The 15,234-nt window shown below is 43.7% G+C and overlaps 1 protein-coding gene across 2 annotated transcripts in view; it reads left to right on the forward strand.

The window, feature by feature from the left end:
* The first annotated feature begins 3,824 nt into the window (after nt 1–3,824).
* AKAP13 (A-kinase anchoring protein 13) overlaps nt 3,825–15,234 on the forward strand; it is a 1,883,770-nt gene continuing 1,872,360 nt past the window's right edge. For both annotated transcript variants that reach the window (XM_069624282.1, XM_069624281.1), the window contains exon 1: nt 3,825–4,051. The gene's annotated coding sequence lies outside the window, so the exon portion shown is untranslated. The remainder of the gene's footprint in view (nt 4,052–15,234) is intronic.

Genomic DNA, 15,234 nt, shown 5'->3' on the forward strand with positions numbered 1-15,234 from the left:
ATTGTTTCTGACCTTTCCACACAAACTGCATCCAAATTCCAATCAGTCAACATGCTCAAGGAAATGGTCCTTTTTACTCTGCAAAATAATGTGTTCATTTTCAATGGGGAATTTTACCGACAAACAAGAGGAGTGGCGATGGGAGTTAAATTTGCCCCCGCCCTCGCCAATCTGACTATGGCGATGTATGAGGACAAGCATGTCTACCAAGACGAGGCATATCAAGAACACGTGATTCTATGGACTCGATACATAGATGATGTTCTATTGATATGGCAAGGAGAACAGGACGATTTGGAAAAGTTCATGAACAGAGCCAACAGCAATCACATGGGGATAGAATTTACTGGAGATTTCAGCAAATCATCAATACCCCCACACCCCCACCACATGATAATATTTTTGAAGGGATTATTGGAACTCTCAGAGTAGCTCAGGTGGTAGGAACAAGACGAATACAACGATTTTTCGCACAATAGTTTTTTGCAAGTTCAATTATGACATTGTCAACTTATGAAATCATATATGGTAATTTTCCCTATAGGTAGCAGGGATTATCCCATGACTGGGCATGAAATCTGACAACTATATGCATAACCACGCTATACAATGGGTAAGATATCTAATTATTATGGGCACATGATCACAGTTATTTACACCCAACCAACACATGATTTTTATCAATGATTTGATAATATAATTGTTGTTCTTCTTTTTTTCTTTCTTTGTGTTTTTTTCTCTGAATCCCACAAACCTCCTACCCCTCTCCCCTCCCGAACATGGCCATTTTTTATTTTTCGGTTCTTTTTTAATTTATGAATGAATTAACAATGACTTTCAATTGTTGCTTTTGAATTTTCATGGTTCAAATGAATATCTACTTTGTATTTTGTATTTTTTATTTTTTGCTAATTGTTCTTTAAATTGATTGTACATGAATTATAATAGCCCTGATTTGAAAAAGACGTTGGATACGTCGAAACACGTGTTATCACCATAGGGCAACATCTTTTAAGATAAATCGATAAATATCAACCTCAAATTGAAGTTGTGTGATTTTTTCCAATTAATGGATTTTTCACTTATTTCTTCCGGGCGCAGGAGCACCTCTCAAGGGTAACCAACTTTTTCTTTGTCTTTTCCTAATGGAGTAGAGGAATCAAAGACTCCATTGTTACCCTAGTTCCATGCGACCTTTTTAACTGGAGTACAAGATAAAGAGGGCGCAGAGTTCTAAGTGATAAGTACCTCAAAACGGATTCCTCACAATTTTTAAGATATCTACAAGGGGGTTTAGATATCAATATAATGGTAGCGATTGGATGTAAGATACATGTTTTCTCCTTGCCAAGTTTGGTCTCTTAAGGGTCAGGTTTTGTAAATATCTGCCTTTTGTCATGGTAGCAGAGTCCTTCTTCAAGAGCTCGGGAGGTCTGAAGGTCTCCGTGTTGGCGGTTTGGCAGGTTTAGCTTTTCAGGGGGGGGGCCCTCTTTTCCATTCTGCTTCTGCCTCCAGAAGACATACCTTCCTTAGTATACACATATGTCTGAAGACAATTGTGTGTTAAGTCTATTGCTTTTCAGCTCCGCTCAGGATGGGTCGTCCTATTACAGATTATTAAAATGACCTTTTACTCCCATTTTACCATTTATGAAGATTTGTCTTTCATGCTTGGTTCCCCAGTGTAGTTAACTGACATGCCCTATTTCTAATGCGATATCTTCCTTTAACGCATGGGATGGAACCTACAAAGCTTTCACCCCTAACGGGTATTTTTCTTTATCTCCAGGAGAGCTAAGTGCTTATCTTCTTTGGTTTGCTATCTAGGTTCCCAAAGATGGTATGAATTTAAGTGTTTCAAATGTTTGATTGGACAACGGAGGAGTTTATTGTTCCGATGGGTTTTTCCTAACCTATTAGTATAGGAAAACTTTGTTCAGTGTGTTTCCCCCTCTTTTTAACCAGTTGGTTTTGGTGGCCTGTAAGGAACGCTGGAATTGGCACATCTTCCAGTTGTTTTTCTTGCAGTGGATTTGGCTATGCCTTATAAGACAGTTATTCGGGCAGCCTACTCTTGGGTAATTCTCTTGCGGTCAGTTGATTGATCTAATGAAAGCATTTAAAACATGTTCTTCTCCTATTATTTTGTCTCTATTGTATTGATCATGTTGTACTAATGGGATGCAAGGGCTTTGAACTTGCATAATATGAGCCTCCTGTCTTGTCATAGAATGGGTAATCCCCCACACTAACGTGAGATGGGGGTTTAGATTCTATTAAAGACAAGGAGGCGATTATTATCCCACCCACCTTGATATGATATGACAGTTATGACACGCATGTACACAGGTGTTTCAAGAGAGAACATTCTTTGGTTTGTTGATCTTCCCATCCACCCACCCTTCTTGCTTGTTGTTCTTACAGCTACGAGTTGAGATTCTGATCAGGAGTGTGGCTCAGTTACAAGTTGTGGAGTGCGTGGTACGAGAGCTTCGCTGGATTTTCCTTCATCGTTTATCATCTGATCTGTGCAGTGGACGTCTGGTTCAAGACAGCTACAGAAAGAGGAGTTGGGTTTAGAGTAATGGACTTATATAAGGAAGGGTTCCAGCTCATTGGTCTCCTGCAGGGCATGACCTGTCCTCCATGATGGATTGGGAAGCTCCCTTACATTGACATTGAACTCTACTTAGTTCTGTTCTTTACAACATTTTGTTTGTAAAAGTTTTTTCTTTGCTGCTGTGGTTTCAGAGTAAAGATTGTTATGCATAATAATCGCCTCCTTGTCTTTAATATAATCTAAACCTCCATCTCACTTTAGTGTGGGGGATTAGCCATTGGCGCGTGAGAGAGCTGCTTTGGGCGGGTGACACCCTCCCAAAGCGTGTGAGTTGAGAGGTATGTCTTTGATTGTATTGTTTTCATTGCTGCTCAAGAAGTAAACTTATGGGAAAGCATAATCCGAGCCTCCTGCCTTGACATAGAATGTGTTTAATTGTTTATTATTAGTGAAACTGTTTATTATTAGTGAAGGATCAGTATTCTTTTATCAGAAAACTGTAGTTTCAGCTTTGAAAACATAGCTAGCATCATACAGCGTCTTATAGAACGTCTTCATTTTGTTTCTATGAAAGAAGTTTATTTTATAAACCGCTCCATTATGCTCTTGACAGCTGTTTGATAAACGTATCCTTGCTCTATGAAAGGCGCATTTGTGGCTTCTTCTCTTTCCATGACGTCTCGCGCGCCCTCGGCATTCTGATACTATCAGAACTGAAACTTTGTCGCGTAAAGTCCTTCTTTTATTGAGCGGCGGGCTATTCGGGCCAACGTGTCCGTCTTTTGTGTCTCTGTCCCACGTCCAACTTAGGAACGGGCGCATCCGTGTGGGGAGGAAAAGGCGGGGGCGGGGTGGGCTTTTGCGGTGCATAGGCCTCTCGTTTTATCTTTGATCGGCTCCCGGCCCCCCTTTCAGGTCTCGCTAGCAGTGTGAACGCCCCACGTGGACCCTCCCTGGTCCTCTACCTGGGTTTTCTTAGGCTCCGCCTTCTCTCTAGTGCTCCTCCTTTTAACCGGCACTGGTTCCACAAGCACCTAACTCTCATGTTTGGCCCGTCCCCTTCTTACCATCGGCACTTCCCCAGCCCTTGCCCCCTTTTGAATGCTAAAACACGCTCTCGCTCCAGCTCCCACCTTATTTTCCATTCTAGACCCGCCCCCCCAGGGCAGCTTCTCGCTTAGCCTCGCCCTAGTACTCCTGCCCCCTTCTCCTGTTCGTTCCACCCACTTCCTTGGCCCCTCCCACGTTCCCCGGCCTCCTCTCCCCCCGCAAACCCGCCTTCCCCCCCTACCCGTCCGGCTGTTAGTGCTCAGAGTGTATGCCTGCAGCAGTGTGTCCGCGGACGCCTTTTCCTGGCATTGTGTGCAGGCAGGCGCGTACGAGCGGGGGAATGTTGGGGGCGCACACGGGACTGTGGTAAGCGGAGCCTGTGGACGGCCGGGCATGCTGGAGGTCGCTGTTGCAAGAGGAGGCGGGGAGCATTCGCGGGAGGTGAGCACTGGCAGCCTTGACACAAACTTTCTGCAGGAGGTGGGGAAGGAGCCCCTCCCGCCAGCCACCCCGGCAAAAGCAAACTGGAGCAGTGGGAGGGTGACACTGTCTAACTTTTGAGAAAGTTCCTTTGCCCCGGATCGGAGGAGGTGAAGTGTATCCCGAGGCACCTACCAAAATGCGCATGTGTTCAAGACTCTGTTAGCATAACCTTCCCAGCTGCCAGTGTTTTAATATTTCCCCTGCCCCCACACTGACCCTCCTTCGCGCAGACCTTCCAAGTTCATCACTAATTACACTAACTCTCGCATCCTCAGACTTTCGCCAGCACTACGATCAGTGCAAAGCTCCAGATTCCCCCTTGTGTTCTTCTATGCCACCCCACTGTCCAGTCAGAACTTCCTCTCAACTTCAACATCCCAGACAATACTCCTCAGCCTAACAACTCCGCTTTCACCTCAATGCTTTCCCCTATCTTCCAGCTAACTAAAAAATACTCCTTTCATGAATGCTTGGTGGGAGAGGTAGGCCAGAAGTTTCTTCCAGTGGGAGGAGCCTTGATATAATTATGTATACCGAGCCAAATAGCCAAAATTGAACATGTCATCAAGTAAAGATCGCAGTACAACATGAGGATGAGTACCAGAGGGACAGAATCTAGGGTATGGCTGCAATGGTTTGCCTTTAAAATGCTTATATCTGCACTAGTGGTTACCAGCAGGTTTTGTGTTTATGGTAGTGAAGGCGGAGAGTTTGTAAAGATATCCTGTAGGAGGGTCGTAGAAGGCTGTGTACCTGAGGAGGAGAACCTTTAAAGTCTTTCCTATGAGTCACAGGTAGCCCAATGGAGGATCATGATAGCCGGTGTGATGATGCCAGTGTTTCAAGTAAAAGATATGTCTTATTTCAAAGTTCTGTACATTTTTGAAGTTTGACACAGGCCTTTGTAGGGAAGTCTGCATAGATGATGTTGCACAAGTGGAGCGTGGTATCGCAACTGCACAAACCAGGATCATTTTGAGTGATTTTCAAGAGTGCAAGCGTTCCTGTCAGTAGCCAATTATGTTGCCTTCCTCCCCCAAAGGATGAGCACAGTAAACGAAAGGTTTGTGTCAAAAACAACTTCCCTGTTCCGCGTTTGTCTCAGGCCTTGTACCACAGTCTTTGATGTTTTAAGGCAGAGATGATTGCGTGCAATCCAGGTCCCACCTTGAAACAGATATGTCTACCTGCATGTAGCTGCACACCCCATCTTCCACTTTGATGTGAAGTTGCATGTACTTGAAATCAGTTGCATAATAATTCGGGGAAATGGCCCAACGGGAGCCATGTATTAAGTTGAAGAACATCAAGGGAAATTACTAACATTTGTGGACACCGCACAAAAAGCCCTTAGCAAGTGCTATGGAAAGGGTCACCCTTATAAACATTTTTAACAATTTAGAGCAAATCCTGAGATGCCCATTTATTCTTCAAGGTGCCAGATAAGAAATTGATGGTCCAGTGTTGAAGGCTGCCAATAGGCCAGTCTTCAATGGTTCTCCTCTTACCGCTCAGACAGAACTTAATCCGTCTCTTGGTCTGGGAATATTTCATTCTATATACCTTTTCAATTTGGTGTTCCCAAAGCTCTGTCATGTCTCCTTTCTCTTTTCCCTCTTCACTGTTTCTCTGCCTATCTAAATACCTCGTTCAGTCATACCTGTCGCATCTTTTTTTTCTTTCTTTCACTGATATTCTCCATACTAGGCTTTCTAACTGTCTCTCTGCTATTCAATCCTTGACCAGATTCCAACTGACGTTTCGTTTTTCGCTGCTTCCCCTCTGTAATCCCCTCGACTTTTGATACCTCTTTCTTCTCTTTATTGTTCTGCATGGAATATAGGCATCATCTCGAGCCTTCCCTTTCTTTCTCCATCTCTAAACCAGCTTTATCCTGTCATTTTCATTTCTGTTGATGCAAAGAAACTTCTTATCTTCCCACTTATATTCTCCCCCCTTCATCTCACTCCTTTTCATTCTTATGTTCATGTCCACTCATCTCTTCCCCCCTCGTCCTTCTATTACTTCTTCTCATCTTAATAGCCTTCCTTTCTATTTGATTAACATTTTCTATTTCTCTTTTTATGTATTGTCTAAATGTACCCAGGGTCTTGCCCCGGTTTATTTCTCTTCTTTAATTCCCCTTACTTCCCTTCTCATCGTATATTCATTCAATATTTACATCTTCTCTCTTTCCCAAAGCCCCATGAGCTCATTCCTGCTTTCATTCTTTTTGCTCTGAAAGACTGGCACCCACTTTCTAAACGCTTCCCTCTTCATCTTATCAATAGATTTCTTCTTGTCTCAACTCCAATTTTTTTTTATTTTTCTATATATTTTTATCCTTTTGTAATCTCATTCATGGTTGCAAATTTACTGTACTGTTAAAAATTGTTCAGCACTTTGGTATAAGCGCGGTATACATCTCTAAATACAAATTAACAGAGTGCACTCCGAGTGCCTCTTCCTGGCATGGATCCAGATGTCAGTGACCATGGTATTTGTTTCCCTGTGTGGTCAGAAACCTGACTGATAACCGCTTAGGAGACAGTGCCTATGCAGTCAAGTGGATAACCGTCATTTTTTCACAAAAATAAGGAGCAACAGTGCATGGTCTTGGTGGTCATGAACCAGAGATGGTCCATCCATCGTTCATATCAATATCCACAATCTGGGTAAACATTGTAAATATTTTGGTGCATAGGAACAGGTCAACCCAATAGGAAAGAGGACGCTCTCTGGTGCTCCCGTTGCACACATGTCTCCCATGAAGGACTGTGCCTTGTTTTTAGAGACTGCACCTTTAGAAAGTGCAGCAGATTGCAGACAGCCTGAGAAAGGGATGCAGAAATGTGACTTAAAGTCATCCTCCCTTAAAGAGGGTCCGAATTCTAATAGGTATACATTGGCGGAGAGGGGGGACAGGGCATATGTTTTGAAATTCCTGTAGTAACTGGACAAAGCACAAGCACGGAGCACTCCTAAAATGTGCAGTCATGGTAATGCCTAGGTATAGGGGAGGGCAATTATGGCTCACATTCGAGCATATGTATTCGACTAGCCCGTTAGTGCATGGAAACGCTGTACATCGCGAGAGTTAATGAGCAAACCTTGTAGGATGCACGCGTTGAGACTGATGTATACGGTTTGGCCTTGGTACAATTGTTTGCGGCCAAATTGACTGTAGTCAATTCGGCCGTGAAGCCAATTTTGTTGCTGCCAAATCCGCCCAAACTAAAAAAAAACACACTCCCCATACACCCCACCCACTCCCTACTTACCTTTTTGCCAATCCGCTCATCTTCTAACCATGCAGCGTCAGATCCTTCTCTCCAATGCGGGTCGGATCCGACGCAGTGGGGTCAGCGTTTCTATTTTTTTTTCTTTCATCCCCTGCCTCTGTAAGCAGGGGACACCCGCTACACCCAAAAGCCACCATCACTACCAAACATGAGGAGCGGGGGACACACCCCTGCTCCCCATGTTTGGTAGTGTTTACCCAAATTTATCGTTTACAAACAATCGAATGGTACTGGCTGAATTTTGGCCAGATTTACCATGCGATAGTTTGTAAACAATCAATTTGGGTAATACCGTTGAGACAGCAAGGAAATCATACCAGATCAAATTGGCAAGGATACTCTTACCAGCATTCCCCTCCCAGTGTCCTTCTGGCTTAGCAAGTCCAAATATGACGCCAAATGCTCGGCTCGCATAATACTCTTAACTGCTCCAAGTGCTTTACTTACTTGTCCATCTAAGTTTTCGGGTACCAGCGGCACCCCAAACATAGACCCTGTAAATCCTCCAAAATGCTGCCTTACCACGATCTACCAAGCAACCAAATGTTCCTCCTGATCTTATAATCTAACTAAACGTGTTGTGTTACAGGCTAGCAAATGTAGTCCCCTCTTTTGGTCTCTCTTCCATTCACCTGGCTACAACTTGGACACTCTGCCGCACAGAGGCTGCCAGTATTAAAGAAAAGGCTTCAATGTCACATCGCCAGGAAGAATGTCTTTTATTCTGTAACTTCCCACTCACTTTGGGCATTGATAAAATAATCAACTGGACAACACGTTACATTTCTGCAAGTGTCTAGTTCATAAATAAAAAAAAAATCTAACATAGTTCATAGCATATAAAGCCATTGATTTGGGCATGCGTTTTAGGTTGGTAATTTTAAAATTACTCAGGAATATGAAGACAATGGGGCATTTTGGAATGGGAGGGCAGCCCAAGGATTTACCTCTAGAATGTCTTGTTGTGTATGCTTTTGCCTTCGGCCGTGTCCACTGTAGATTTTACAACACTACGAAGCCACTAGCAGGGCTTGAAATAAGGATCTGTTGACAGGAGCAAAAAGTAGCTCCTTGATATCGGCTATCCCCTGTTAGGCAGAAGCTACCACTGGGAAACCAGGAGCTAGTAAATAGCGCACAGCAAATCTAACTTGTGCACAAGATGCAATCATTTTGTCCTTTATATATTATCCAGTATGCTTTAAATGCCCCTTATGTTTGTCCTTCCGTTTTATACACATGCCTAAACCTACACAGTTAAAATCACACAACTATGTTTGAAAGACACCACTTGACCCAGAGAGTCAAAAGTAGCTCCTAGTAGCTGTTGGCTTCAAGCTAACCAGGCTCCCCTTGGCTAGAACCAGGAGTTAACTAGCTCCCAGCTCCTGAAAAATGTATACCCTGCACTAGCCACAGCCTTCGGCCTTGATTAGTGAGCAGAGCCTCTGGCTGTGACCACTGTATATTTTACATTACCAAGCCACTAGCTATGGCCTTCACAATTGTTTAAAACATAAATGATTTTTTTTAAAAATGTATTTATTTTATTCGAACATAATACAGGAAACAAACTCTTACTTACAACTCCCACCCCCCCCCCACACCCCGTTCCCCCCTTCCCCCGCGGCGTTGGCTTCCTGTTGTAGGTGAACCGCTCATCCTCGAAATATGTCCATAACTTTAATATTATGTGGACACCACTGGTCCATGTAGTCCGATTGAAGGTAGTCCTGTACCAATCCCCACTCCTTCGCGAATGAGTCTCCCGTGCCTTGGATTGTGTGAGTCACCTTTTCCATTGCCATTTGGGCCCACACCTTCTGTAGCCAAGTAAATATCAAAGGGGATTCTTTCTTTTTCCAGCATTGGGCGACTGTGGTCCATGCCGCTATGATCATCCCCACTATGCTTCTCCATTGTGGCTTTGTAAACTTCCTGACTATTCCATCTTTCATTCCCAAAAGCCATACCCTCTCACCCCATTGGCACGCACCCAGGAATATTTTCCCCCACCTCCACTTTAACTTCATCCCAAAAGGCCTTGATCCCCTTGCACTCCCACCAGATGTGCCTCCATGTTCCCACCTCTGCGCACCCTCTCCAGCACTTATGACTTCTGTGGGAACATTTTATGTAGTCTGTCAGGGGTGAAGTGCCATTGGGAAACAATTTTAACCCACATTTCTCTTGATTGTGCCGAAGGAGTTAGTTTGGGAATTTGTGTCCACAGCTCAACCCATTGCTGTTTCGTTGGGGCCACCCCCAGGGTATTTCCCCACCTTATCATATAAGTCCATTTTATATCATCAGCTTGGAAGTTTGTAACCGAGTACAATATTGATACCCATTTCTTTGCCCCTGTGTTATTTGTGACATATGATTCAAATGGGGTGAGATCCCTGGTTGCTGCTTTAGTGATCTCTGGCGTCTTAAGCCAGTGTCTAAATTGATCATATTTCAGTTTGTCACCCACTGTGAGTCGCAGCAATAAAGTAGACTCCGCAAACGATCTAATTTTTTTGTCCGCTAACATCTCCCCTATTTTCGTGTAGCCCGCCACTTCCCATTTCTCAAACGCCCCTCGTTCCATCTCCGGGGGGGAAACTGCGGGTTTCGACAAATTGGTGTAAAGGGGCCCTCTACCGAGGACATACTGCCTTTCTGGGTCTGTGTATCCCAAGCCTCCAGGGTGGCCTGCATTATTTCGCTTATGCGGAGATTGGGGTGTCTATGCTGTTTCGCTTTCCATAGGAGTTCCACAAGTTGGGTTCTAGCAACCGCTCTGTCTTGCTTAGCCCATATAGTAGCTGGATCTTCCCCCATCCACTCCCGTAGCACCCTAAGCTGCGCCACCTGATATTTCTGGAAATGTGGCTTCCCGGTACGAAGCTGTCATGGTACCTCTCGCTATTCTCGAGGGTTTCCCTCTCCATATATAAGATGTAACAGCCTTGTTGAATGTTTTAAAAAAGGAACGTGGAACCCTAATAGGGAGTGCTTGAAAATAGTAAAGGATCCTCGGTAGAATGGTCATCTTGATCTGTAATGGGCTCCATCTCTCTAGGTCCCTCCTTATCTTAGCCATGAGCTGGGGGAAATTTCTGTCATACAGCAGTCCCACCCTAGATGTCAGTGTGATTCCCAAATATTTTATCCCTTCATCTGCTACTTTTAGGCCCATCTCCGTGGCAACTCTCCCTATTTCCTCACCATCTCCCGCCAATATCATAATTTCCGACTTCCCCCTGTTCACTTTGAGTCCTGAAATGTCCCCGTAGCGTTCCAGTTCCCCCATAACTGCCACTAGCGACCTCCCCGGGTCCTCCAAAGCCAATAACATATCGTCCGCGTACGCAACCACTTTGTGTTGCAGTCCCGCCATGTCTATCCCCTTTATCTGCTGGGACTCCCTTATTCTTATTAAGAGGGGTTCCAGGAAGATGGCATATAAAAGTGGTGACAATGGGCAGCCCTGTTTGGTTCCCCTTGAAATCTTTACCCTCTCCGTGAGCTCCCCATTCAACGCTATCCTGCAGGACGGGGAGTTGTAGTTAGCCTTGATCATACCAATGAAGTGTTCCCCAAACCCCATGCATTTTAGCATCTTAAATAGCAGTGACCATTCCACCTGGTCAAATGCTTTTTCAGCATCAATCGCTAATAGTGCTGCAGGTGTGTTAGTAATGCCAATTTTTTCCACTAAATGGGAAATCCGCCTAATATTGTCATGTGTTTGTCTTCCTGGTATAAAGCCTGATTGGTCTAGGTGTATCAGATTTGGGAGGAGTGGAGACAGTCTGGCTGCTAATGTTTTGGTGTATATTTTAGCGTCTAAATTTATCAGGGATATAGGCCTTTACAAGGCCGGATATGTTGGAGCCTTGCCTGACTTGTGGAAAACCAGCACCTTAGCTTCATTCATTGTTGGTGTAAGGTTCCCGACCTCCTTAAAGGAGTTCATGAGTTTTGCAAGAAAGGGGGCTAATGTGTCTGCATATTTTTTATAGAAATGAGCCGTGAACCCATCAGGGCTGGGTGCTTTATTTAACAGGAGATTTGCAACAAAAATGATTTTCACCCACTACCTCACTGTAGTTGTACAAATATTTTTAATTTTTAATATGTGCTTTAGATGGCTGCAGTTATTTGTAGCTGTTGGATACCTGCGGTTATCAGGAAAAATGATTGGTGGGGGGAATGCTTCCTTGCCCTCCCAGGCACTCGCCAAGTGCGCCCACATCCATTCCCCCCAACAATCATTGCTTCTGTGTGATGCACTTTCCTTCACCCTTGCTTTTTCTTATGTAGCCGTGGTTATCCTTCAGTACAACCGCAGCTACGGTTAATTGTTTCTCTTAATTTGGTCCCTTTGCTCACCCCCAAATCACAAATTTGACAAGGTGTCCTCTCCCTTTCACACCCCACCCCCACACCCAATTGACCTTTTTGTCTATGGCAGAATGAATGGCGACTAACCCAAAACAGCTTTTTTTGTTTTCTTAATAACTTTGAATTATTTTACAGCTCTTTTGCCAAATTTTCCAGTTTGGGGGGGGCGTGCATACAATTTTTCCCTGCAAAATTTCCGCCAACTTAGTCATACGAGTCAAAAGTTATTGGCAATTAATTTTTTTGATTTTGTATGGCATTTGTTCATAAAGTTGAATCTTTAGATTCTGAGATATTCTGGGAAAGAAGTGTTTCAGGAAATTAAGTTTTTCTTACGTCTGAGATCGTAAACATTCTTAATGTTTTAAATTTGGTTAACTGAGCTGTGGGAGCATGATTAGATGGATTGTGAAATGATTGATATGGTTTCTGCACTTTTACTTCTATGAGGAATTTTCATTTTCTTTTCTTTGTACTGTATAATCTTAGAATTTTGAGAAAAAAATGTATTTTGTTTTTGAACTTGATATGTATATTTTGTGTAAAGTTTAAATTTCATTTTGGCAATATCACAATAAAAACATTTTAAAAAAAGATTTCCTATGGTACTCAACATGCAATTTAATTATAGTGCAGCGACTGCCGTATTATAATAAATGTATGAATACAAAGCTTGCAAGCAGTGCAGCGCTGTTAATCTCAATATTGTCACATTGTTTAGTGGAAGAATAGCTTTTTTCTTCTGTATGCTGTTCGTTTTGGCCAGGCCGGTTGAAGATTTGTGGGCGCCCATTTTAATAGAATGGTTGGGGCCTCCCTTGCGTAGAGCAGCCTGAGGCACTCGTGGGGTGCTTACATTATAATGGAGACCAAGAAATACAGCTAAATAGCTGCCGATTTTCATGAGATGACCTGCCAGCAGGGAGCTGAATCACTAAATGCCCACTGAACACCTATAACTCCTTCTTTGTCAGCAAGAGGCTGATGTGGTGGAACTGGTGTTAAAAGGCAATGAGGTGATAACACTGCTGTATGATCCGAGGGATGTGACGTCCGCAAGAGCTACAAGCAAATGCCAGATCTAAAGTAATTTAAAAAGGAACATATGGTTCTATTAAAGTTTGCTGAATTGCAACGTCACATTTTTTTTCCTTCTTCTGTATTTGTTTTTTTTTGTTTACCACAAACAGCAGGAAATGGCCGCACCCGCCTCCATTATTTAGCATATATCTGTGGTTCGACACAAGTGAGGTAGACTGAATATATTGCTGTTATAAAGACTGCTAGCTAGATATATGGGGAGTTGCTGGCGGCCCCCCCATTAATCCCCTTGTAACTAACATGGTTGAAAGGCCCTATCGCCGTCCATGTGTTTGGCCGTGTCATGCGTAATGCAAGTGGCTTATGGGCACAAAGGGCGTGGGCTTACTTTTCGTAATTACATGGATGTAAGAATCTGAGACAAAAACGTTGTCCACCGTTGGAACCTCGCAATCCCTCAAGCAAATAAAATGTGCATGCTGTTTCCTATCATCGCATGTTGGTTTTGCAGTTTTCGTGTGGTTCCGCAGCTCGCGGTTGACCTCTTCTTCCTAGACGGCGTTTCTCTACAGTGGAGATGTGCAGAGACTGGGTGAGAGCAGGTGGCACCCCTTGCACTTTGGAAAGTAATTTGAGAAGGGGGACCGAAGAAATGTACCTCTTGGGTGGCCAACATATGCATGGTAGCATTTTGCTTTTTTGTTGAGGCCGTCAGTGTTCACTTAAGAACGTTTGATTGAGCTCGAGGTTCGCAGACGCAAGTTTTGTGCTGTTGATTTGTTAAACTGAGGTCCTCGTGTTGCCAGAAATTACTTCACCGGTATTTGTGGTTTCTGGGCAAAGGGGAGAGCACAGGCAATTGCTGCATTTTACAGCCAGCTGCTAAAAGTTTTTACCCGAAATACTCTGGAAGGAAACTCCTCAGCTATGTTGATGATTGTCACACAGTGGGCCTCGAAATAGGTTACACGTCCCCTCTTAAGCGTTATTTATTGGGGCAGTCGCGCTTTATCTCCAAAATACTGTGTGTTTATATTGCACAATAAATTAAAATTCACTCTTTGAAAGCAACCAAAGCGGGTGTAGGCTGCAGGCATTCTCGACATGGGTTGTGGGGCTGCCTCTGCGTTTTAATCTTGCAACTGTCAGGAATTAGTAATCCACCCTCTGTGACCATTTTATCCCCCCGAGTTTTACAAAGCAGCTGGATAATCGCAGATCAGTTCCACTGACCTCTGGTAATTGGTTCAGCCGCAGCGTTTACCTTGTGGTATGTATTTTGTTGCACCCAGCGGAGTGAGCTCACCGTGGACAGTGCATTTTCATACACGATAATTCTACTTCAATGGGTTTTCTGTATTTCTCGGATTTTAAAACGTGCTGTCTGTTTTTAATGTCTGTCTGTTTTTAACATGTCTGTATATGTGCTGCACGAGTAAAGAAACTGAATACACTAACATACAAGAAGCGACAGGAATGTGGCAATTCTTAAACTGGGTAGAGTCTGTCCATTAAGTCCAAATGCACAAATGTGGGGTTCGTTGGGCCTCTTGCATAATTCAGTGGGTTGTAAATATGTCAGTGGGCGGTCTGCCTAGAAATCCTATGCAAGGTGCAGCACTCGGTCCTTTTAAGGAGACCTATATTTTTAAGACCACTTTTAGAAATTTGAGAAAGCAGCCCCTTGCCATCTACAAATCCTTGAGAGATTACTGTGTCGCATTTTTAAAGCATAGGTAATAATTTCCTGTCCGTTTCCCGATACTTGCAGCTTGGACACCGATATTCTGAGCGCTTGAGGAATTCATGGCGGTGATGTTTGGAATGGAAATGCTCTTTTGCTGTCTGTTAATATTAGTTGGTGAGGCGGATAGAGTGCGTCGACCGTATCGTAAATTACGGACAGGTGTAGGAGAGGGGTTTGCGCTGCGGTTTGGTCGAGTGATAGTTCTTTCCTCTTATTGGCTCTTGTAAGTCATTATTAACTTCTGAGCCACCAATCAGAATGTTTGGAATGCAGTCCATAAATACATTTTTGGACTGCTTTCCAATTATAATTTCAGAATCACACTAGGAAACGGCTCAAAGCATTACTACGTGTCCCTCCTCATCGTCCCAGTGGAGCTATATAAACTCCCATTTACACACAATACAGGGTTACATTTTTCCCAAGCTGGATAATACAACCTTCCTTTGCCAGGGTTGGCAAGGATGGTCATCATTGCTATAACGAGGAAGAGTAGGAGTAATGAAGATGACTTGTACGGCATCACCTCCACATTCCTCTTCCTCGTCACAGTACGTACCTTTGAGATATACTAAAGCTGTATCTTGTGGAAAGGAACCTATGAACACACAAGACCAGGGCTTTAAGTGGGCTGAGGCTGGCTGGGACTGAGCCCTGGC

Source organism: Ambystoma mexicanum, chromosome 11 (genome assembly GCF_040938575.1).
Source record: "Ambystoma mexicanum isolate Mex_15411 chromosome 11, UKY_AmexF1_1, whole genome shotgun sequence".
Lineage (NCBI taxonomy): Eukaryota > Metazoa > Chordata > Amphibia > Caudata > Ambystomatidae > Ambystoma > Ambystoma mexicanum.